This window comes from Phyllostomus hastatus, unplaced genomic scaffold (genome assembly GCF_019186645.2).
Source record: "Phyllostomus hastatus isolate PE091 unplaced genomic scaffold, TTU_PhHast_1.1 phas_contig_210, whole genome shotgun sequence".
In the NCBI taxonomy this organism is placed as follows: domain Eukaryota; kingdom Metazoa; phylum Chordata; class Mammalia; order Chiroptera; family Phyllostomidae; genus Phyllostomus; species Phyllostomus hastatus.
Window position 1 is genome coordinate 29,341,517 of NW_025333737.1, and position 24,237 is coordinate 29,365,753.

General features: G+C 42.9%; 1 protein-coding gene across 5 annotated transcripts in view; it reads left to right on the top strand.

The window, feature by feature from the left end:
* The first annotated feature begins 5,003 nt into the window (after positions 1–5,003).
* Positions 5,004–24,237, top strand: part of WIPF2 (WAS/WASL interacting protein family member 2) — a 45,986-nt gene continuing 26,752 nt past the window's right edge. Inside the window, exons 1-3 of one of the 5 annotated variants that reach the window (XM_045836450.1) lie at positions 5,004–5,171; positions 8,613–8,800; positions 19,612–19,691. The gene's annotated coding sequence lies outside the window, so the exon portion shown is untranslated. Of the gene's footprint in view, positions 5,183–5,384; positions 5,501–8,612; positions 8,801–19,611; positions 19,692–24,237 lie in introns of those variants that run through there. The other 4 variants (XM_045836449.1, XM_045836447.1, XM_045836451.1 and 1 more) reach the window with 4 other exon arrangements.

The window sequence follows — 24,237 nt, forward strand, 5'->3', positions numbered from 1 at the left end:
AAGAGAGGGAGAGAAACAACAATGTGTGGTTGCTTCTTGCATGCCCCTTACTGGGGACCTGGCCCTCAACCCAGGCATGTGCCCTGACAGCGAATGAACCGGTGACCCTTTGGTTCACAGGCTGGTGCTCAACCCACTGAGCTACACCAGCCAGGGCCCTTTGCCCATTTTTTAATTGGGTTGTTTGTCTTTTTATTAAGTGAATTTTAAACGTTTTTCATATTTGCACATTTTAAAACTTTATGTAAATGCTACAGTCTGTAGCGTTCAGCAAGTTTTCTCCTGAACATTATGTGTGTGACACTCATCCAGGTCAATATGTGTAACTCGAAGGAAAAAAATGTGCACCCTCAGTTTGTTTGGTTTTGTTGCTTTACGTTTCTTCCCCTTCACTCTTCAAGCCAGTGCCTCTGCTTCTGCCTTCACGACTCACTAGAACTATTCTCACTGAGGTTACTGACTCCCACGTTACCAAATCCAAGGAACACATCTTACTGTTCCTCTCCGTGGTGTTTGATATTTCTGACCATTCTTTCTCGAACACTCATCGCGCTTTCAGAACACTGCATTCTCAGGATTTCCTTGTCCTCCTCCTCCTCAATCTCCCTTGCTGGCCTTCTTCCTCGGCTGGGTCCTTGCACGTGGAGTTCCTTGGGTCTGTCCTAAGTCTTCTTTTCCTCCCTCCATAAACCTGGGCTTAGATTTCATCCATATATTTCATCCATAATAATTGCTGCATCACAAATTATTCCAGATAATTTGGAATTAATTGGCTTAAAACCATAACCATTTTATAGCAGTTTATGATCCTCTGGGATGATGGGGGCTCATCTGAACAGTTTCGCTGTCTCACTTGGGGTGTCTCATGTGGCTGCAGTCAGAAGGTGACTGGAACTGTCCAACATGGCTGGCTCACTCGTCCGGGACCCTGGCAGGAACAGCTGGAATACTGGGTCGGCTGGACCTCTCTCCATGTCAAGGCCTCTCCTCCAGGTGGTCCGTACAGAAGAGTAGCTGACTTCTCACATGGGAGCTTAGGGGTCCCCAGAGCACAAGAAGCTGCCAGCTCTTCTCAAAGCTCACACCTGGACCTGGTACGGTATCACTTCCACTGCATTAAAAGGAGTCACAGGCCAGCCGATTTCACTGAATACCAGGAGTCCTGCGTCTATGGGAGCTGTCTTTGGAGACGAGCTACCACAGTTGATGGGTCCAAAATTGCTACGACTGCTCTTCTAAGTTCCAGACCTAAACGTTTAGTCACCCTATAGACCTCTCTTCCTACCCTGGACCTCTCTTACCAAGTGTGCATACAGTTCAGACGTATTCTATTCAGTCTGATCTCGGTTTTTCAGAGGAGGAGCCCGAGGCTGGTGGACGTTGAGTGAACTGCCCAAAACCTCACCCTATTCAGTAGTGCGGAGAAGTGAGACTTGAGGCCGTGGGCTGTGCAGACAGGCAGCCTCGTGTTCAAGGCCTTTGCGCCCAGCCAATGCCCAGCTGCCATCAGTGCAGGCCACCATCGCTTCTCACTTGGATGTCCACGGCAGCTTCCCAACTGGGGTTCCTGCTGCCAACCTGGCCCCATCTAATCTGTCCCCCACGCCTCAGCGAGAGGGATCTTTCTGGAGCGCAAAGTGGGTTATGGCTCTACTGAGCTTAAACCTTTCAATGGTTTTCCTCTTGAGCTCGAGATGAAATTCAACTTTTTACAGCCGATAACACAATCCTTCACAAACTGGCTCTTGTTAACTAGACAGTGTAGCACGGGACAAGGGTCCTTCATCTCTCTGGGAGGGCATTCTGGAAATCTGTAGCGGTCTTTCATTTGCCACAAGGACAAGGATGGCATTTGGTGGGCAGGGGTCAAGGTGCTGGAGTACTCCAATGTGAGGGGTGGGTCCACCAAGAATAATCCTGGGATGCACCCGTCTTTCAGTGTCTTACTGGACATTCCATGTGGAAGAACCTATTCATTATCACCTGAGCCTAGGATCCATCTCCATTAACCTTACACCCAAGGGAGGCAGGGACTGGTTTATTTTTGGTTCATCCTTGCCATGAGAATGTGGTCCTTTGGGATCCCATCTCCACGAAGGGAGATCTCCTGTGAAGCTCCCCTGTTGAGGAGGTTTGGGGGTGTTCCTTTTTCCCATGAGACACTGACAAAAGCTCATGTTCACCTAGCAGGCAAGTGTCTTCAGGGCAAAGGCCTGCTTCAGTGTCCCGCTTACCTGTGTGTGTGTCCCCTGCCTTTACTCACTTTGTTTTGCCCTGCAAATGCCTTACTTTTTTAAAAATCAAAGCATTTAAGATTTTAAAAAAATCTTATCCAGGATTTTTAGTTGCTTTTAGGGAGGAGGTCTCCAAGGTACTTAGCCTGACATATTATTAGAAAATGCAAGTACAATCATGAAATTTTTTTGCATTGTTAATATAATCTATCTTTTCTAGGAATACAACTACTGTATATATTTTTTTGTGCATTGTTCAGAACTTTAACAAAGAGTTGTCCACCATTTTGGGAAATCACATCACAAATGACAATGCTGCCCAATGAAATGCCCTTAGGTCAGTCTGCACTTGTTACTGTCCTGTTCTTAGTAATTCCAGCCTAGATGTGAGTGCCCTCAGCTGACCACTGTACTGTGTATCTTCCAGCACAGTGGTGCCTAAGCACTGATCTATTAAACTACCTTCCTCTCACTTGTCTTCACTATTGTTAAGGCATTATGTTGACTTGCTTTTTGAAGTCACATAGGTCATACTATCTGTTAATTTCACTTCCGGATAGTAGAGTTACAACGTAGTTGTTATAATATAGGGACGTTGGGTCTGATAGAGTTCCGGGTCATTTGGCATGCACAGTTTCTGGAGACAGTTCTGCTGCTTCATAGGTATGCTGATTTGGGGGGCAAGATGGTTAACTGCGCTGTGTCTCAGTTTCTTCGACTCTAAAATGCGGGTAATAATACCTGCTTCAGAAAGTTCCCGAAAAAATTAAATGAGTTACGGCATGTGAAGTTAAGACAGTACATGGCCCACGGTAGTGCTAACAAACTTCAGATGCTGTGATTACTTCTTCGACCTAATTTCTTGCCTTTCCCATAGTTCTAGCTCTAACCACATCAAAATACTTTGTTTTTAGAATGTGCTGTGATTCTTTTTGTTTTGCACATACCTGCCTCTGCCTTGAAATGCTTCCTCCCCCACCCCTGCCCTTGGCCAATTCCTACTTACCCATCAGTCCTCACTTAGAAGTTACTTTCCTCATGAAGCCCACCCCTGTATCCCTAAATCTGCGTGCGATGTCCCTCTGTTCCACCCCAGGGACTGCCGTTATCACACAGCGATGTTACAGAGAATGGGGACTTACATTAGCTGTGGTGGGCACGGAAGGCCCTCTGAAGAGGGGGCATTTGAGCGGAGACCTGAAAAATGAGGAAGAAGCAGAATCAAGCCAATACAAAGGCCTCGAGGGACCACTTGGTGTGTTCCTGCAATAGAAAGCCGTTCTGCACAGTGTATAGCTAGTGAGGATGGGACAGAAGAAAAATAAGGCTGAAGAGCTGGGAGTTTAGATCCACCTGGCCCTATCACCCTAATTTCGGGCATGTAAGACTACATACCTGAAAATCTTTACCTCTGCACCCACAGGTAAGCTCTGTCTGGAATGTGCTCCTTGCCTTCTCTGATTAATAATAAAATTCTACTCATCCTTCAAAGCTGAGTTGAAAACTGTTTACGAAACCTTCTCCCATTCTTTAGCAGGAATTAATCACTCTCTGGCTTGATGTTCAGGAGCCCGTATGTCCCCACAGCACTAATCACATGCTGACTTACATCTCAGCTAGCAGTTTACATGCCAATCTGCCCACCACACAGTGAGTGCCCCAGGGGAGATGCTGTGCTTTAGTCACTTCCACAGTCATCTCCTGATGCCTAGCCCAGTGCCTGGCCCACAGCAGGTCCTGTGTCAATGGATGCCATGACATTAACTTGACTTGTGGGTGGCGCTCAGTACTACTCTTGGCAAACAAAAATAATAATAACTTCTGGCTTATCACATGCCTTCCCATTCATTACCTGATTTGAGCTCATGAGACAGTCGAGACAGGCACTATTAGCTCCATTTTACAGACGGGGTAGTTGAGGCCCAAGGGCATACAGGTAATAATCCCAATCCTGTCCCCTTACTTCAGATTTGGAGGAGGGGAAGGACGATGGAGAGCATTTTGAAGACAATGGACTTGGGTGAAGTAGAAAGGTACTTTTGTGGGTGGACTAGGGAGGGATCCTGTGAGCAGGGAAGGTTAGCAGCCCCAACAGGGAGGGGCACAGTAGTCTTCTCCCAGACCCCAAGCAGTTGTAATAGACTGCGGCGCCATCCTCCACCCCTGGAATCTGGGGAATCTCAGACCCTGGAGAGAGGAGACCGGTGTTCACCAGTGTTCTAGTCAGGTGGTTAAGTTGACGTTAACGATGACTTCTTGGCAGGAGGCCTGCCTCTCAGTTGCTATGACAACCGAAGCTTGACTCCTGGGCTCTTGCAAGGTTGACTGAGGCCTAGAGGTTTTCGTTAACTAGAAATTAGGGAAGGACATTTGTGAGGTGTGTGTGTGTGTGTATACGCGCGCCGTGGGATAAAGAAAAAGAGGTATATTCAAGACCCTGTTTAGCTCGCTGATTAGCCACCTCGGCAACAGTTGAATCATCTGCGCAGTTTCAAAAGGCCCGATGCCGACGCCGTCCCCCAGACCAATTAAATCAATCTCTGGGAGTGCAACTCGGCATCACTATTTAAGTGTTTCCAGGTGATTACAATTGGAACCAAAGTTGCAAACCTTGCTCTTAGCTGGTAGGTGAAATTCTTGCGACCTTCCCAAGATGGTGGCTACCGAACCGCTTCCGCTTTCACAGCCTCCGGCAGGAAGCGGGCTTTCCAGAGGCGCATGCGTGTAGCGTCTCTCCGCTCCCGGCTCCCTGCTCCTTTTCCCCCCGCCTCCATTTTGTTCGCGGACGCTGGGGACGGTGGGAGCAGATCCATTTCCGGGTTGGCAAAAGGGGCGGCGGCGGCGAGAAAGGGAGCTCGCCGGGCGGGGGTCGAGCAGGACGGGACAAAGCTGGAGCGGAGGTGGCGGAGGATTTGCTCCTGGAGCCGCTGCGGCCAGGTCGGAAAGGGGTGAGGGAGTCTGGGTCTGTCGCTGAGATGATCTGCGGACCTGAGTGGGAGGGAGAGCCGGGGAAGAGGGGGGTTGGGGCGGGGCTTCAGGGGAGAGGGGCGTTGGAGGAGGGGCCTGAAGAAGTGAGGGGTCCTGGGGGCGGGGCCTGAGGGGAGGGAGACCGGGGGGCTGGGTCGGAAGAACCGGGGGAAGAGAGGGCGTGGGAAATCTAAGTGGGGGGAGTGGTTGGGAATTAGTGTGGGGAGAACGATGCCTGTGAAAATGTGGAGGAAAATTATTAAGAGGCAGGAAATAAAGGATCCTGAGGGTTGGGTAAGGTGAGTAAGACAGCGATTCAGAGCGCGGAACGAGGTAACCGTGCGCAAAGAGGGAGATGGGGAGGGAGGACCTGTTGGGAACAGGTAATTAACAGGATGCTGCGGGTGAGGGGGCCACTGTGACATTTTGGGGATTGAGTTGAGTGAGAACCAATGGTTGGGAGGTTGGTTCGGGAAACTGCTTACACTTGGAGGGAATCTTGAGAGCGTTAGTTTAGTAGGAATCACGATGGAGGAAAGGTTGGACTGAGAAATGTTGAGGTGCACCTGGCCGTAGCCGAGTTGAGGCTTCAGTTTGGGGTGGTGTGCAGTGAGGGAAGGTGGAAATCTTCAAGTGTTCAGCATGGGCTGTGCGTGTTGTTGAGTTACTAATCAGGAAGGAAAATTCTCAAAAGGTAACTAACACTGGGGTGACAAACTGGAAGAGCTGGTGTACACACTGGAATTGGTAGTTTTAAAGGGATTAGAATAACCTGTTACTGCTTTGGACTCCCCAAAATCCACCTCCTTTTTCGTGATGGTATTTTTGCCTTAGAGTCGCTGTTTCTGAATGAATTACTGAATGTTTTTGGTGACTGTTTTCTCCTTTTACACATCGCAGAAGAACCTCAAGGAATGACTGACTGTTCTAGCCCACCTAAGGATTAACTAAGATTAACAATTTGAGGCCAGTTGTTAAACTCTCATTTTTTCCCTTTGAGGTACAGGTTTGGTCTCCTCACTGCCTCTAAAAGATTGTGTCCACCAAATGGGATCTTTAAAGCGGTTGTAAAGAATCAATCTCGAAAAACAAGATTGGCATACTGATATTTAGAAGACAGGTCTTTCTCATTTTCTTCCTCTCAGCCTTGCTGCTTTTCTGTGCTAGGGAAGAGTTGGCGATTTATTATTTTTTTAATCCTCACCCGAGGATATGATTATTGATTTGAGAGAGAGAGAGAAAAAAGAGAAAGGGAAAAAGGAAACATCAATGTGAGAGAAACATCGATGACTGGTTGCCTCCTGCAAACACCCCAGACCAGGGATTGAACCCCAAACTCTTTTGGTGTATGGAGCCACTGGGCTAGGGGAGTGGAAATTTAATACAGGTCCATTTTCTTTTTTAAGCTTTTCTTAACTTCAACTTTTAGTAGTCAAAAAATTCCTATTATTGTGTTAACATTGTATTGGCTGCCATCAAGATCGAGATAGGGAAATCAGAGTTGGGGCGGATGAGGTCCGTTGATGGAGAGCATTGGAGAATGCAGTCTACCACCAGAATGTTTTACTCTTTCAAACTCTGTGTTTCATTTTTCAATCACTTTACCCTTGACAAACACTGACTTTCTTCGGGATCTTTTTGAAAATTCACGGAAGTGTAGTATCTTAGACAGTCGCTTTGGTCCAGTCACTCTGGCCCCGTTGCCACTGTGTCTGTGGACAGTTTTAACCCTTCTGTTAACCCTTCTGTTAACCCGTTGAAATAGTGACTGATTAAGCTTTTCCTTTAGGCATAATACCCTAAACACTCTGCTCGCAGGTGAACTTGTTTGGCTTAGCAGTGTTCCTGAAAGTCTTGGCGTTTCTGAGGCCTGACGTGGGTTTGCTTGAGAGGGGGTAGTTTCTCGTTCTCGCTCACCCTCCGTATCAGGGTGGTGTTTACCTTGGGTGCTACTGATTAGTTACGCGGTGTCAGCACAAAGGTGAAATGCCGGGGAAGGGGGAAGGCGTTGAGAACGGTGTTTTCAGGTTTTGCTTTTAAGAAGGGGAGAGAGGGATCCTGTTCCTATCGAAAATTGTCAGGTGTTTTTTCTTACTTCTTGGGCTCTTTGGGAGAATAACCCGGTGTACTTGAGTCTGTTTTCCTGTTGCTCTTGAAGTAATTCTGAAAATCCTGGTGTGCTGGTTCAGGCTGTAGTCTTCACACTAACCTAGGAAGAGCGAGCTGTAGGCTGTGAAGTATGTACACTTGGGAGTAAAAACTTGCTTCGTATTTTGCTGTCATTTCAGCCTACTGTGTGTGCTTTTGGTTTGTTTTAAAGAAGGTTCAGAAATAAGTTACAGTTCTCAGAGCTTCGGGAAGGCTGTTGGGTATAGCCTGCGTGTTTAACATGATGATTTTTCATTTTTTCCTGTCCTGTTGTGTTTTCCACCGCTCTGCTTGGTCCAGTCCTAAGTGGAAACAGCAAATTACATATTTTTTTTCCTCCCTTTTAGTCTCTGGTGGACATCTTGTCTGTGTCACGGTTTGATCCCACCAGACTGAAAGGATTCTTGACTGCTGCAGATGAGGTGGGCGACAGAAGCCGAGCCGGGCTTCCTGGGCCGGAGAATGGGCTCTGTCAAAGCGAAGAATGGCCGCAGAAACACAAACCGGGGCCCCGAAGCTGTGACTAACATTTTGGCAACATGCTTCTTTTTGCCAAATAACTTCTTTTCTTCTTGAATGTGATTGTTGATCTCCTTCTCAAAGTAGGCCCTTGTTGCTACTGTTCTTCACACAACTCCTGAGCAGCAGTTGGCAGGGTTCCGCTCGGCTGTCTCTTGAGGGATATGCCCCGGATTAGAGTGGATGGGGTGTTCCGTGTCAGAATGCGGTCCACGGGCAGCTCCTGAGAGCTGCTCAGCAAGGAAACGGAGGCAGTACTCTTTACTGAATGTTTCTGTACTCCTCTGTTTTTTCTGAATTCAAATCTGTTTCTTATTCATCTTGTGATTAAATGCAGAATCATTGCCTTTGTCTAGCTTTGAAAGTCCAGGGCACTGAGGAAGAGAGAGTATTTCCAACTTCTTTATTCCTCCTCTCTCACTCAGCCTTTGGGCTTGGGGAGCCACAGGCTAGGTTCATGGGCACTGTTTGGCATACTGTATAGAAGGGCATTTAAAATGCTGCTCAGAACTTTATGGAGAAAAACAAAGTTAGTAGGGGAAAAGGTGATACATTCGCTAATGCAGAAAGAGCCTGTGGAGGCCAATAAGTGATCAAAGAGGGGAGGTAGGAATTGGCTTCCAGCTTGCCATTTAGGCTTGGCAAAGTCATAACAATTTAGAATGGCTATACTAAATACTTTGTTCTGCTTAGTAAATGCCCTTTCAGTATGTTCTACTTAGTAAATACCCTTTTGTTTTTCAGGGGATAATTAGTTGAAGATAACAGTGTCTCCGATAGGTCTTGGGATGGATTATGAAGATCATTTCTTGCACTCTATGACATTGGTTCTTATAACATTGGAGACCCCAAGACAGATCTTCTCGTTGGTGGCCCTGGATTCGGCTTTCTCCTGCCATCATTAGTCCAGCGTATCTGTTCCTGATATGCAGGTTTGGGAAATTCCACGCGTTCAGAACCAAGGGTTTTAACTCTGGTCCCAGGCTGCTGCTATTTATTTATTTATGTAGAATAGATTCAAGAGAGGGGTAGAAACATCAATTTGTTGTTCCACTTATTTATGCATTCATTGGTTGATTCTCGTATGTGCCCTGACTGGGGATTGAACCCTCAATCTTGGTGTATCAGGAAGATGCTCTAGCCAACTGAGCTATGTGGCTAGGACTGGTTCAGGGCTTTGATTATGATAACAAATGTGATTATTGGAGTTGTATTTAAACAAGTTTCAGGCCTTTCTTTCCTAAAGAGAATCTTAAAGTTTGGCAAATCTGTATTTTAAGAAATGTGTGTAGCTTTCCTCTCCATTCTTAAAATTGATTTCCAAAAAAATTTAGTTTCTTAAACTTTGTGGATTCAAATTAAGCTCCATTTAGATTTTAAGGCCCTTCAGTGAAAATAATTTATTTTTAGTCAGTGTTTATATTTCTTCAGTACAGATTCATCAACTTACTTTTTATGCTTATAGAAATGCTGAATCCAATCTTTCTCCCAATAATCCCTTCTGATTGAAAACATTCTCTGTGTGTCCAGATTGGGACATTTGGTTCCCCCCAAAATTAAATTTTTCTTCTGAAGCGATGTAATCTAGTGTGGGGAAAGCTGTCTGAGATTTATGGCTGAGTTTTCCTTTTTTCCACTTCTGCCTTGCGAGTGCTTAGCTGGTAGGCTAGACATTTGTCATCAAGTATCTAGGTGTAGAACATTTAAACTCTTTCCATCACTGTCTTAGGAATAAGGGCAGGACTGTCTTTAGCAAATTTTACTTTTTAAATAGACAATACATTAACGTGGTTCAAATTTTGAAAGATAAAGTTGTACAGTGAATAGCTTACCTTTTACCTCTAGTCTGCTCATAATCCAGTTCATCTTCCCAGAGGCAACTAACATTACCAGTTTTTTAAGATCCTTTCTAGAGATACCATGTACCTATGAAGCAAATAAGTGTATTTCTTACTTTTTTAAAAACAAGTATAGCACACTATTAATACACTATACTTTTTTCTCTTTAATAAATAATAATATAAGAATAAAGTCTGTGTTTTGTGTACTCACAATTATAAACCTACTTAGCCCACCCCTTATAAGTAGAGTTGCTGAAGCTGATTTTTTGGGGGGCCGTGTTATTCACTTACTAGAGGAGAGTTTTTGAGCCTCTGCTGTGTGCCAAGCACTGTGCTAGGTGCTGGAGATAGAGCAGTGAACGAAACTGACTCAGTCCCCGCATTCACTCAGTTACGGTCTAGAGGGGAAGACCCATTAAACAAATAATTACTTTTGCTGTAAGTGCTATGGAGACAGCTAATTGCAAGCCTAACCCAGGTTGACAGGGAAGGAGGACGGTCAGGGAAGGTCTGTGAGGGAGTGACTTTTAAGGCGAAACCTAAAAGGTGAGGGGAGGACCAAAGACTGTTCTGGGCAGAGGAGATGGCACAGGTAAAGATCCTGAGGAGGACAAGAACGTGGCTGTTCTGAGTTGGAGGAAGAGTTGGAGGAAGTTCCAGCATCTGGATCTCAGGGAGTGAGAAGCAGAGTGGTCGGAGGCAAGGATGCAGAGAGTATGAGCTCTCCAAAAATGAATAAAGAGCATAGTGAATTTTGAGCTCAACCTTTATAGTAGAGATTTTTTTTTCCGTCAGTTCTTTCCACAGATACTGGTTTACTGGTGTTAATGCTAAAACCGTTAATATCATAAAAAAATCTGATGCTCTACGGTGGAACCTGTTTTCTATAAGAATTTCCCTGGATAAAGTCTATTTTAGTCTTGATTTCTTTTAGGTCCTGCAACTTAAACTTGTGTGGCTTGATTAGGTCTTAAAATTTTAGGATCTTAGAAATTGGTGAGATGAGTGATTACTGGGGAGCAATTCTTAGATTATGGGGATGACAGAGTGTTAGTTTTGCCAGACCTGCTATTTAGGAAACAGAAAACCTACTTCTAGGGAATGTTACTATTTTTAGTAAGCCTTATGGGGCTAGAGAGAGAGCGCACACATGTTCTTATCACGCCCTTCATCTAGGCCATACATCTTAACATGACGCATGACTCCTGTTGGGCATACAAATGAATTAGTAGCCGAAGCGCCATTATAAAAAAGCATGGAAGCATTTTTATCTGTAGGTATGTCGACTTTTGTTCAGAAATCATGGTACTCTTCCTCCAAGCCCAGATGGGCCTGTTTAATTCAGTACCTTGTGTGATTTGATCAGCTTGCCCTGTTTCCCTAACTTCAAGTAGATTCTCAGTTTAGCTGCCCATCACTAGTGATCACGGAATGAAAATCTGAAAATGTTCCTAGCATTTCAGCAAGAAACCTCTGTGTGTCTGATGGCTTAAGGGTGTGAGAGTGAGAGAGCAGAGACTCATCAAGTCAACAGTGGAAGTCACAGCTTTGGTATTAGACTATCTGTGGCAAGTCGGAACTTAAGGTATTATCTTTGAGATGAGGCCACACTTCTGTCCACGTGAAGTCTGGGTCAGCATCTCATGGAGCATCTGTTTAAGTTTTCTTTCAGGCCTTTTCATATGGAGACTGTCTTCACTGGATTTTCCTTATTTCTGACTGTCCTCTGTATATGCTTCTCCACTTTTATATTTGGGTGTGCTAATGAGGGATGGCTCATGGAAGTGGAGGGTTGGTGTTATGAGGTATGGCTAGCCCCGTGTGAGAAGAGTCATTTCGTTGTCATCAATGACTAGGTTTCAACTCTACTTGTCATCACCTTTTTAATCTAATTAATAGTCTCTTACAACTTCTAAAGAAGTTGTAAGCATATGTTGGTGGTTTTTAATTTTTTTATTTTTCAGTTAGTGCATTTAATTAAAAACAAGTCCTAAAAAGGATCTAAGGTAACCGATTTTTAGATTTATCCCTCTATTTTTGTATTTACCTTTACAATTAATCTTGGTCACGATTTCTGATAGTGACCTGGGAGTTCCTCACATAGTTGACCTGTGATGTGGAGTGAGCCCTGGGGTGGTGAGCACGGGTGACACCCAGGCTAGGGCAGAGATTCAGGTCACATTAGGCAGCCTGCTTCCATTAGTGCCGAATTCAAGGCACGGATTCTAGAAGCAAGCATAATAGCCTTTCAGTTATTTTGTTTTGGGGAGGATTTTCTGCTGTCCTTAACTATATCAATAACAGATCCAGTATTTATTTATTTTAATTTTATTGATTTTAGAGAGAGAGGAAGAGAGAGAAATACTGATTTGTTGTTGTTCTGCTTACTTATGCATTCTTTGGTTCCTTCTTTAATGTGCCCTGACTGGGGATTGAACCTGCAAACTTGGCGTCTTGGGACAGATGTAGTATAAATAGATCTTATTTTTTTAAATGTTGGTAAATCTGAAGCATGGTTTTTCTTATACAGTGTTAGAATTTTGGGGGTTTTAGTAATTAAATTAAAAAATTTTTTAAATCAAAATAGTAAGACTACATAGTTTGAAGAGTCAAATAGTACCACAAGTCTTTTTAAAAATATTTTATTTATTTATTTTTAGAGAGATGAAGGGAGATAGAGAGGGAGAGAAACAGCAGTGTGTGGTTGCCTCTCATGTGCCCCCCACTGGGGACCTAACCCGCAACCCAGGCATATGCCCTGACTGGGAATAGAACCAGGGACCTTTTGGTTTGCAGGCTGGCACTAATCCACTGAGCCACACCAGCCAGGGCACCACAAGTCTTATAATTTAAAATATTGCTTTCCATTTCTACTTGTTCATCCTCAGTTACTTTTAATATTTTTAGTGTTTTTTTCCCCTGATGTGTATTTTTTTTAAGTTTTTATTTATTTATTTTTAGGGAGGGAAAGAAAGGGAGAAAGAGAGGTAGAGAAACATCAATGCGTGGTTGCCTCTTGCACACTCTCCCACTGGGGATCTGGCCTGCAACCCAGGCATATTCTCTTGACTGGGAATTGAACCAGCGACCCTTTGGTTTTCAGGCTGGCACTCAATTCACTGAGCCATACCAGCCAGGGCTCCTGATGTGTATTATCTTCATACTTCTACAGAGTTATACTACTATTTCTTGATTTTTTTCATTCATAGATATTACCTATTGAATTTTTACTATGGAATATGATTTTGCATTTTTATACTTCTACCTACCTCAAACTTTTCCACTAGCTTCCTAATACAGACCATCACAATCTTGATTAAATCAGTGTTTTGTGTTTTTATAGTATATATCAGAATTCAATCAGAAAAACAAACCATTCTTGATATTTCAAAGAGGATATTAGATGCTTATAAAATCATTGGAAGGCCATGGGAACATAGGTGAGGGAAAACCGTGTTCCAGGGATTTGTAAGAAAGTGCTACCATTAATAATCTTGGCTGCTTTAAAATCCAAACCAGGCAATTTGCAGAATATTGGCAACTGCAGCAAACCAGGTGTTTTATCTGTCCAAAGCCACACACCTCTTTACAGCTACCAGAAGAGCAGTAGTGGCATCTACATTTTTCCTATCTTCCAGATCTTTTTTTTTTAACTTTATTTATTTTTAGTTTTATAGAGAGGGGAAGGGAAGGAGAGAGGGAGAGAAACATCAGTGTGTGGCTGTGTCTCACACATCCCCTCCTGGGGATCTGACCCACAACCTGGGCATGTGCCCTGACTGAGAATCAAACCAACAACCTCTTGGTTCTCAGGCCCGCGCTCAGTCCACTGAGCTACACCAGCCAGGGTGAATGACTTGTATTCTTGGAATTTAAATCACAACCCCTTTGATGGGATTCTGGGAATGTAGTTTCCAGGCCTACAGCCTCCTCCCACCTGCCACCCCATGAGTCCAGAAGACAGTAGTGGTAAATGTTACCAAAAGAAAAAAACTAGGCCCTGGCTGGTGTAGCTCAGTGGATTGGGTGCCTGCCCGTGAACCAAGGGATCACTGGTTCAATTCCCGGTCAGGGCACAGCCTGGGTTGCGGGCCAGGTCCCCAGTTGGGGGTGTGCGAGAAGCAGCCCATCGATGTTTCTCTCATACATTGATGTTTCTCTCCCTCTTTCTCCCTCCCTTGCCCTCTCTCTAAAAATGAATAAATTAAATATTTTTAAACAATGTTTAAAAAGGAAAAAATCAGCATGTAATAAAATGACTATGTGTACTGTGATTATAGTACCTTTATACATTTTTCCCTAAATGTAATAATTGCCATTCCTTTTTTTCTTTTCCCCTCTCTTTCCCCTTCCCCCTTCCTCCCTTCTTTCTTTTTTCTTTTGCTTGATTTACTGACTGTTAATCACTGATTCATCCCTAAACTCAGGCAGAAGTATAAATCTCTCTTCAGTACTTTCAGACACATTAGTAGAGCCTCTTCCAGAGGCTTTATGAAAAAGGGGCCATTGAGGGGGTGAGGGGTGCCTTTTTTGAGGCCTTGCAGCCTTTCATGTCTAAATCTTCTCTTTTCTACCTTCATGCTAGTTGATATTTGATTAACTATAATGTCATGTTGGAGCTCATATCTCGGAAATTTTAAGCCTTGCTTTGTGGTCTCAGTAACTTTCAGTAATGGTGTTGTGAGGCTTGATGCTCTTCTGACTCTGGGCTCTTTGTGTAGGGTCTGTTTTTCTCTGAAAGGTTTGAGGGTCTTGTCTTTACCTGTAGTGTTCTGAAATACAGTGATGTTGTGCCTTGGTGTGGATATTTAAAAATTCACCATGTTTGGCATTTTCATGTAGTAGGCCTTTTCAGTCTAAAACTTATTTCTGTTCTGTGAAGTTTTCTTTTATTATATCTTTGATAATGTATTCCCTCTTCCATAATTATTTATTTCCTCTCTCTCTCTGGAAACCCCTGTTATCCAGATGGTGAAACTCCTAGACTGGTCCTCTATTTTCTCCTTTCAAATTATTATTATTATTTTATTTACTTACTCAATTTTTAGATTTCCTTAGCTTTTCCATTTTTTTCTGTTGTACTACTAGTATTAATTTCTTAGATATTTTTTCATGTTGTCAGGAATTCTGTTTTATTTCTTTACTTTGATTCCTACTTTCAGAGGTTTTCTTCAAATGTCTGATAATTCTTTGCTATCTGTTCATTTTTAAGAATAAGGTACTAGCCCTGGCCAGCATGGCTCAGCTGGTTGGAGCGTCATCCTGTACACCAAAAGGTCGGGAACTCGATTCCTGGTTAGGGCACGTGCCTAGGTTGCTGGTTTGCTTCCTGGTCAGAGCGTGCATGGAAGTCAGCCAGTTAATGTTTCTCTCTCACATCCATGTGTCTGTCTGTCTGTCTGTCTCTCCCTCCCCCTTCCCCCTTCCTCCCTCTCTAAAATCAATAAACATTTTTTTTTAAAGGTTTTATTTATTTTTAGGGAGGGAAGGGAGGGAGATAGAGAGAGAGGAGAGAGAGAGAGAAACATCAATGTGCGGTTGCTGGGGGTTATGGCCTGCAACCTAGGAATGTACCCTGGCTGGGAATTGAACCTGGGACACTTTGGTTCCCAGCCCACGCTCAATCCACTGAGCTACACCAGCCAGGGACACTTAGATTTTTTATTTATTTTTTAGAGAGGGAAGGGGGGAGATAGAGAGAGAGAGAAACATCAATGTGCGGTTGCTGGGGGTTATGGCCTGCAACCCAGGCATGTACCCTGGCTGGGAATCGAACCTGGGACACTTTGGTTCCCAGCCCGTGCTCAATCCACTGAGCTACGCCAGCCAGGGACACATTTTTTTTATTAAAAAGGTAAAAGCAATGAGGCACTGATATGCTCTGAGTATGAAGCCCTGGCTTATTAAGTGGCGGGCATCACTTCGGGGTAAATTGGGAGCTTGTTAGTTCCCTCAGAGTGGATCCTCCAGTCTCTTGCCTGGAGAGTATGAGCCCAGCATCTCGTGTTTCTGGAGCCACGTCGGAGAAGAGAGATGGGAAAAGCAGAGTAAGTTAGACTTTTATTTGATCCCCTGTCTTCAGCTCGGCACTCCTGCCCTTAGCTGTGACCGGTCCCTGGTTCAGAGGCCCTCTGATTTCAACTCCTCCAATCTTCCGCTCTGCAGAATGGGGAAGGGAAAGAGGATGGAATACTCTGTTTCTTATTCGGATTTTCCACCAGTTCCCCTGTTTCAGCCCCTCATATTCTCCTTCCTCCAGAGGAGGTACTGGGTTCCTCCAGTTTCTGAGCCTTTTCTGAGATTCTGGGGTGGGAATCTGCTGCTTGCCACTGCAGGCGTTTAAAGTTATTCATCACCAGTGCATCTGCTTTCCGGCTTCCAAAATTTTGTTGGCATCTCTCTTTCTGCTGTTGTCTCCTTTTTCTATTTTCTTTGTTTTGTTTTTTATCTTTAAGCTTTTAAGAAAAAGATTCCTTTGCATAATTTTAATGATGTTTTATGATAAAATGCATGCAGCATATTCATGTTTAACCAACATAGTCATCAGCTTCTTCTTGCTGATACCTATTCAGATAGCGTCGGTGTAGTTGATTACTAATACTCCTTTACTGTTTTTTCAGACTTTCCTAACACCAGGAATTGTTGCATATACAGATTCTCAGATCTCTCTTCTGGAAAATTTATGATTTTAGAAGGTCAGGGATTAGGACTCAGGAATCTTTTTGTGTTTGTTTGTTTGTAACAAATGCCCTGGGTTGTATCTTGTCATCAGGCAAGTTTGGAGACTCTGTTTTAGAACGGTCTTCTAAACCATTTATTGCTATCTTAAATCATCAAAGCAAATTCCTGAGGCTTCCCTTAATTTTGCTTTTGTATTCAGACTGTGTTTTAGTCTGTCTGGCTTTGGTCTGGATTTCTAAATTAGAATTTGTGTTCTTAATCTGATTAATTCCTCTCTTTAGTCATATGTTGGCTGATGGTAATGACTTTGGCCTCATTTGACTCCTTTTTTTTCTTCAGATTATATTTATTTATTTTTAGAGAAGGGAAGGGAAGCAGAATGGGAGAGAAACATCAATATTTGGTTATTGCCTCTTGTACACCCTACTGGGGGCCTGGGCAGAAACCCAGGCATGTACCCGCACTGGGAATCAAACCAGTGACCCTTTGGTTGGCAGACCTGTGCTCACTCCACTGAGCTACACCAGCCAGGGCTTGACTCCATTTTTTTAGCCAACATTTCTAAAGCCACTGGTTCCTGGGATGTGTGGGTGGGGAGAAAATATTAGTTACAGAGATTGAGCTACTTTCTGCATCATTTTGCTGTCCAAATTCAGGAATCTTAATTTTTTATTTTTATTTTTTGTAAAATAGGAAATTAACTCAGGCTTTGAAAACAGATGTACTAATGATCTGCCTTGGATGTATGCAGCATCGTTTTTGGAGATGTTCAAGCACTGTGATTGGAAGTTTATATTTAACTTTGACAGTATGAAAGGGCATATTCTCTTTTGTGTATTTATAGATCCCTAGGCCTAAAAGGAAGCTTTTACTGCCATTCTGAAGCATCAGTAAGTGAGATGTTTGCAGCTGTGCCTAGGTTTCTGTGATTTGCCTGGAGGTCAGGGGCCAAATGGTGCCTGTCTCAGTGATGTTGTAGAAGCCAAGTGTAGTACCCTAGTTCTCAGTTCTTGGAGGTCTTGTGGTTATTAGCTATCGACTATTAGCAGTTGACTATTCTTCTGTACATGTTCCCCCACCTTCCCAATACTTGAGTGCTTTCAGGTTAACGGGTTTTCTCTTTGCTCTGGGGTGTCATAGGGGGTGGGGATGTTTGGTGAGGTTGTTACCTGTTATCTGTTTAGGATGATTTTCAGACATTTAGTTTACAGTTGCTTTTGCATTAGTTATTTTTTAATGAAGCTACCTTTTGCAGCAGTAGTGTTAATTGAACACAAGAGTAGATTTCTCGCTCATTGTCTGCCATCATTTCAGATGAGAGGACTTGGCTCCTGGGTTGCCCTGTACCTGGGAATAACCTGTGGTACCTGCTATTTACCACATCAAGTCGTATGTGAATAAGTAGCCTCCCAAGTTTATGTCTTTAGGACTTTTTAAAAATGTGGGACAAGAGAAAAGAGTCATATTTGGGGGGGGAAGCCTCTTTGTTGGGATGTACACTTAACATTTTTATTACAGAAATTATATTTGAAAGGATTTCATTATGTAGTTATCTTTCTTCTGCCGTCTTCCTTTTCTCTTCCTGGGTTATGTGCTGTTCGTAACTGTGAAAAATCATTTATCTAAAGTGCTTGCCCTGGCTGGTGTAGCTCAGTGGATTGAGCGCTAGCCTGTGGTTCAATTCCCAGTCAGGGCACACACCTGGGTTGTGGGCCAGGTCCCCAGTTTGGGATGTGTGAGAGGCAACCACACATTGGTGTTTCTCTCCCATTCTTTCTCTCTCTCTTCCTTTCTCCCTAAAAATAAATAAAAGTCTTTTTTAAAAAACAGAACAATCAGGTTTAGTTGTAGAAGTCACAGGATTTTCGGTTTAAATATTCACAGTGGGTATGTGATATTTTACTATTTGTTGGGTCAGTCAGATTTGCTACATAGTTGAGTTGTCCATGATTGAAAAATGCCTGCAGTTGGAAAGATGATTTTTTCCCTCATGGAGCTAACCTTAGAATTTTAATTAATTCCATCATGATAGAAATCTGTTTCATCAGAGGTTTGACTGAATTGAATTTCAAGGGGGCAATAGTGCCTTCTCCACTGAGAGAAGAGTGCTGTGGATTATTTCCAAACTATACAAAGCCTTTTGGGGTGAGGAGGCCTTTGTGCAATATGGAAGTTACTCTAGTCTGTTTTCTTGTATTTTAAACCAAAAGTGACTTAGTGGAGACCCTCTACTGTATTCTGCCCTAGAGCACATGGAGGTGTGTTCATAATTCTGTGTTGACACGAGTTCCCCTGTAATTATGGGAACCTCTTTGACTCCTTCTGTTCGTTGTCTGCTGGAGTGGCTTGTGAATACTCTTCGGTGGCTTCTGGCTCGCCTCCCGTGTTGGTTCTTTGGCTTAGGAGCTGGATGCCCTTGTGCCACTATGGTAATGAGTTCCTACCTCCCCACACTGTACTGCTTTTCAGGAGCAAAGTTGAAGGGCAGGTGGACATGCTGGCAGATTACCATCAGGTAACTTTTAACCCTGGAAGGCTTCCAGTTAGTACATAGGTCCTTTTAGTTGTGCTTACGCTAGGAGATCAAGTGCAGGCTGAGATTAATGAAATAACCGATTGAATTTATGGTTTCCTTTAGGTGTGAAGCTGTTGATTTGTTTAGACTTCTTTGGTATTACAGGCATAATGAATGGAGTAGGATACTGCGTTTGGATTTGGAGGAGGATCTGCAAGGCCTTGGATTTCATTTGCTACCACTCTCCTCACTGTGTTCCAGCTACCCTGGCTTCCTTACCAGTTCTGTACACATCGAGCCCATTCCCATCTCGCTGGCTTTTTACTTGCTATCCTAGAGCAGCTGATTTTCTGTCAAACATGTATGTTCCATCTCTGATACTGTTAGATTTCTTTTGATTTGAACTATGGGATCAGAAGAATTCCAGTGGGGAGAATGTCTGGAATCTTCTTAAGACACAACTGTCTTCTCTTTAGGATAGCTAGAGACAGTCGGAGAGCCACTGGTCCGAAGATCTTGAAATGTCTGTTTACCTATTTCTCTGTTTCTTTATATTAAGAAGAGGTTTAATAGGATATTAAAGAATTGAATATGTAGCTAAAAAAGGAGAGATAATTTTCTTGTTGACATCCCAAATTCCTATTCATGTAACTTCTTTTTTTTTTTTAAATCCTCACACGAGGACATGTTTCCATTGATTTTTTAGAGCGAGAGGAAGGGAGAGAGAAACATCAATTGTTTGCCTCTCCTACACATCCCAACCACGGATCAAAACACAAAACATAGGTATGTGCCCCGACCGGGAATTGAACCAGTAACCCTTTGGTGAATAGAATGACGCTGCAACCGAGTCACACAGCCAGGGCCATATAACTTATTCTTGTGAGGTAGAACTGAGACCTTTGAGACTCTGCTGAGGGTAGGCAGCCTACATTTTAAGGTCAGTTTTTTCCCCCTGTGCGATTTTGTTGGGTACTTCGACACTGTAATTTACTCTGTAGTCAAAGCCAAGATTAAAGGAAAGTGCTATTACTTGAGATCTGTTAGCACGAAAGCAGATAGCATTAAGATTTAGATGTTTCTGATTTTTTTTTCTTTTTAAACTAACTTGGGATTGAAACTTGAGTTTTATAACAGCAGAATGTCATTTGAATAAAGGCCCCAAATTGTTGTGGTAACTAGGATACCTCTTACATGATTTTAAACATATGAAAAAAGCAACAACTAAATTGGGTTCTTTATTTCTCAGATGCAAAATGCAATAGTCAGTGTCTTTGTACTCAGAAGTCTCCTGCTCCTAAAATATGGGAATATTTGAGTGAAATATTAGGAAGTTGAATAGAAAAATAGTTTTGGTTTTTTTGAGGAATATAAGAAAGCACTTTTCAAAAGTTAATTTCATGGTTTTATGAAGACATCTCTGAATTCTTTGATAAATTTAGCATCAGGAAGACTTGAAATAATGCTCTCTGATCTTTATTTAAAAGAAATTGATCCCTAGCTGGTGTAGCTTAGTGAGTGGGGTGAGCTTTGTTCCGCCGACCAAGATATTGCCACTTCGATTCCTGGTCAGAGCACATGCCTAGACTGCAGGCCAGGTCCCCAGTTGGGGGTGTGCAAGAGGCAGCCAGTCACTGTTTCTCTTGCACATCGATGCTTCTCTCCCTCCCTTCCCTTCTCTCTGAAAATAAGTAAATAAAATCTTAAAGAAAAAACCCTGTATCTCAAAAAAAAAGTCCTGCATTCTCTTCCCTCCCTCCTTTTCTCTCTTTTCCTTCCCTCCCTCCCTCTCTCCCTCCCTTCCTTCCTTCCCAGAAATTGACTCTTGAGGATGTGAAAAGCTTATTATATCATGGGGTAGATGGAAGGGCTTAAGAAGGGAATGAAAATTGCTGTATTACTGAACTAGAGGCAGTCTCACAATATTTCTGAAAATCAAAGACTCTGAAGAGCACAGATGGTGAGGTTTGTTGTTCTAATTTAATAGAAAGGAAAGACTAGAAATTCTGTAGCGAACCCACTTTTTAAGTTTAATCTCAGGAATGTTAGATTCTTAAAATTGCAATAGACAGTGCTCCAGGAGGCCTGAATTTGTCCTTTGACTAAAAATAGTTGGTCACTAAAATTTATTTCTGTCATAAAACTTTATGAACTGTTTTTGGTTCATTAAATTTTATTTTTCACTTTTCAGTTACAGTTGACATACAATACTGAATTAGTTTCAGGTATACAACATAGTGATTAGACATTTATATATATTACAAAGTGATCACCCTGATAAATCCAGTACCCTTCTGGCTTTGGTTCATTTATTTTTAACTAAAAGCAGTTCCCAAAGCAGACTCTGTATTGAATTAGTGATGGCACGTGCCAATCCTAAATTCATTGTAATAAAGCTTCTTTGGGGATTTTCATGCAAAGGAAAGTTGTATTAATTTAATTTTCCATAAGTTTGGCTGCTTTTGGAAAACAGAGAACTGATTATATTCTATCACTAGGATAGAAACTGGGAATGGGTTGAATTTTAATTTGGAAAAATAGAGAATTTGCTAAATCCAACCAATTTCCAGTGGAGACTTTTTTTCAGTGATTGAAGTAGAAGGTGATGAGAAGACCTAAATTGACTCCTAACTTTGTAGTTCCTTCCTGAGTGAGGTTAGGTGGTCACCCTCACGTCATTCAGTTTTGCCCCTTCTCTCTGGTGTGCACGCACTCCCACTCCTGGGGCTTCAGGGTCCTCACCGTAAAACGGACTCGATGACATCCTACTGCGGTGTATGTATGTACCATTGTATACTCCATGTCACTGATTGGAGCGCGGCATCCATGCAGTCTTTATGGAGGCAGAAGAAAGGTTACGAGCCACTGCCAGTAGTCGCCACTACAGTTAGTCACTTGATGAAGGTGATCTTTTTTTGATGGATCTATTTTGAAATTGGAATTTGAATTGAACCTGTTTTAAGAAGGCATCTGACTTATGATCAAGATGGAGGTGTAGGTAAACACGCTTTGCCTCCTTGCGCAACCTCAGAGAGAATTACAACGACTTCTCAAAACAAATAGCAAGCGTTGGAAAATGGAGCCATATGGAAGTCCTACAACCAAGGATTTAAAGAAGCCACATTCATCCAGATGGGTAGGGGGGGCGGAGTTACGGGCGTGGAGAGGTGCAGAGACACAGTGTGGCATGAAGAGGCGTGCAGTGGCAGAATGGGCAGTCCCACATTCATGTGTGGCAGATAAAAATCAGGAGGGATACCTTGGGAGCCAGCAGTCCCAGCCTCAGGCCAGACCATAGAGCTCAGGGTTCCAGCACTGGGGGATAAATCCTCATAACTTCTGACTGTAAAAATCATTGGAGGTTGGGGCAGTGCAAGAAACTACCAGGTTTTCAGGAACATTTGTTTAAAGGGCCTGCATGGACTATGTGGGGGAACCTCCAGAAGCCAGGCAGTGGCATTGTACCCTCTCTGAGCTCTTCCCCCACACACAGCCACACAGTAGTGAAGCCATTTGCCCCGACTCGGTAATTACTTAAAGCTCCACCCCACACAATTTACAGATGCCTTTTACAGGGAGTCAAAAGCCCCTCTACGTAAAACAGAGAGGCTGCCAAATTGAGAAGACAAAGAAATATGGCCCAAATGAAAGAACAGAACAAGTCCCAGAAAAAGAACTGAACAGAATGGAGATAACCAACCTATCAGATGCAGAGTTCAAAACACTGGTGATGAGGATGCTTAAAAACCTCACTGAGTATAGCGAAAACATAAGGAAAGAAACGAAGGTTACACTAAGTGAAATAAAGAAAAATCTACCAGGAACCAACAGTGGAAGGGAGGAAGCTGAGAATCAAGTCAACAATTTGGAACACAAGGAAGGAAAAAACATTCATTTAGAACAGCAAGAAGAAAAAATAATTCAGAAAAAATGAGGACAAGCTTAGGAACCTCTGAGACAACTTTAAACATACCAACATCTGAATCATAGGGATGCCAGAAGGAGAAAAGGAAGGGCAAGAGATTGAAAACTTAGTTGAGAAAAGAATGAAAGAAAATATCGCTAATCTGGTGAAGGAAGTAGACATATGAGTCCAGGAAGCACAGAGAGCCCCAAACAAGTTGGACTCAACAAGGACCACACCAAGACATATCATAATTAAAATGCCAAAAGTTAAAAAGATAGAGAATCTTAAAAGCAGCAAGAGAAAAGCACAGAGTTACCTCAAAGGAGTCCCCATAAGACTGTCAGCTGATTTCTCAAAAGAAACTTTGCAGGCAAGAAGGGACTGGCAAAAAAGTATTCAAAGTGATGAAAAGCAAGGACCTACAACCTAGATTACTCTATCCAGCAAAGCTCTCATTAGATGGAAGGGCAGATACAGTGCCTTCCAGACAAGGTAAAGCTAAAGAAGTTCATCATCACCAAGCCATTATTACATGAAATGTGAAAAGGACTTATTTAAGAAAAAGAAGAAAATAAAAACCATGAACATTAAGAGGGCAACAAACTCAAAACTGTCAACAACTGAATCTAAAAAACCAAACTAAGCAAACAACCAGAACAGGAACAGAATCATAGATATGGAGATGATTTGGAGAATTATCAGCTGGGAGGGTGAAAGGGGAGAATGGGGCGAAAGGTGCAGGGATTAAGAAGTAGAACTGGTAGGAACAAAATAGGGGGATGTCAAGAATAGTACTGTATAGGAAATGGAGAAGCCAAAGAACTTACATGCATGACTCATGGACATGAACTAAGGGTGGGAGGGATGCTAGAGGGAGGGGGGTTAACTGGTTGGTGGGGGGGCAAAGGTGGAAAAAAGTGGGACAATTGTAATAGCATAATCAATAAAATAAATTTTAAAAATAAAAAAGGCATCTCTAGCTGTGTAATATATTAGTGGTCGTCTGTAGTGGGTTGACCTCAGAAAGAGATTTCCCGTGCTAGCAGTTGATGCTTTGCCTGGTAAGTGGTGCTCACTGTCAGACACAGGTTGTTCCTTTAGGTCATTTCTTACTTTATAGCATGTAGGCTGGATCACCTGCGGGTATGGGAAGAACGAGGGGCTTGTCTGAATCTCTTTTCCTGGTCATTCAGGGAGATCATGTCAGCTGTGGCAGTGGCAAAGGTAGAACTGGAAACTCAAACAAGTCAGGAATGGAGGTGATTGGCACTAGTTGTAAACATCTATTTCTGACAGACTATTATTTTCCCTATGTTTCTTGCTAGCTTTTTAAAAGAATACTGTGGGGGCTTTGGAGTAAAATAGTCATAGAGAACCCAGAGAATTGAAATAGAAGAATTTTTTTCTTCATGTTTTATTTTCAGT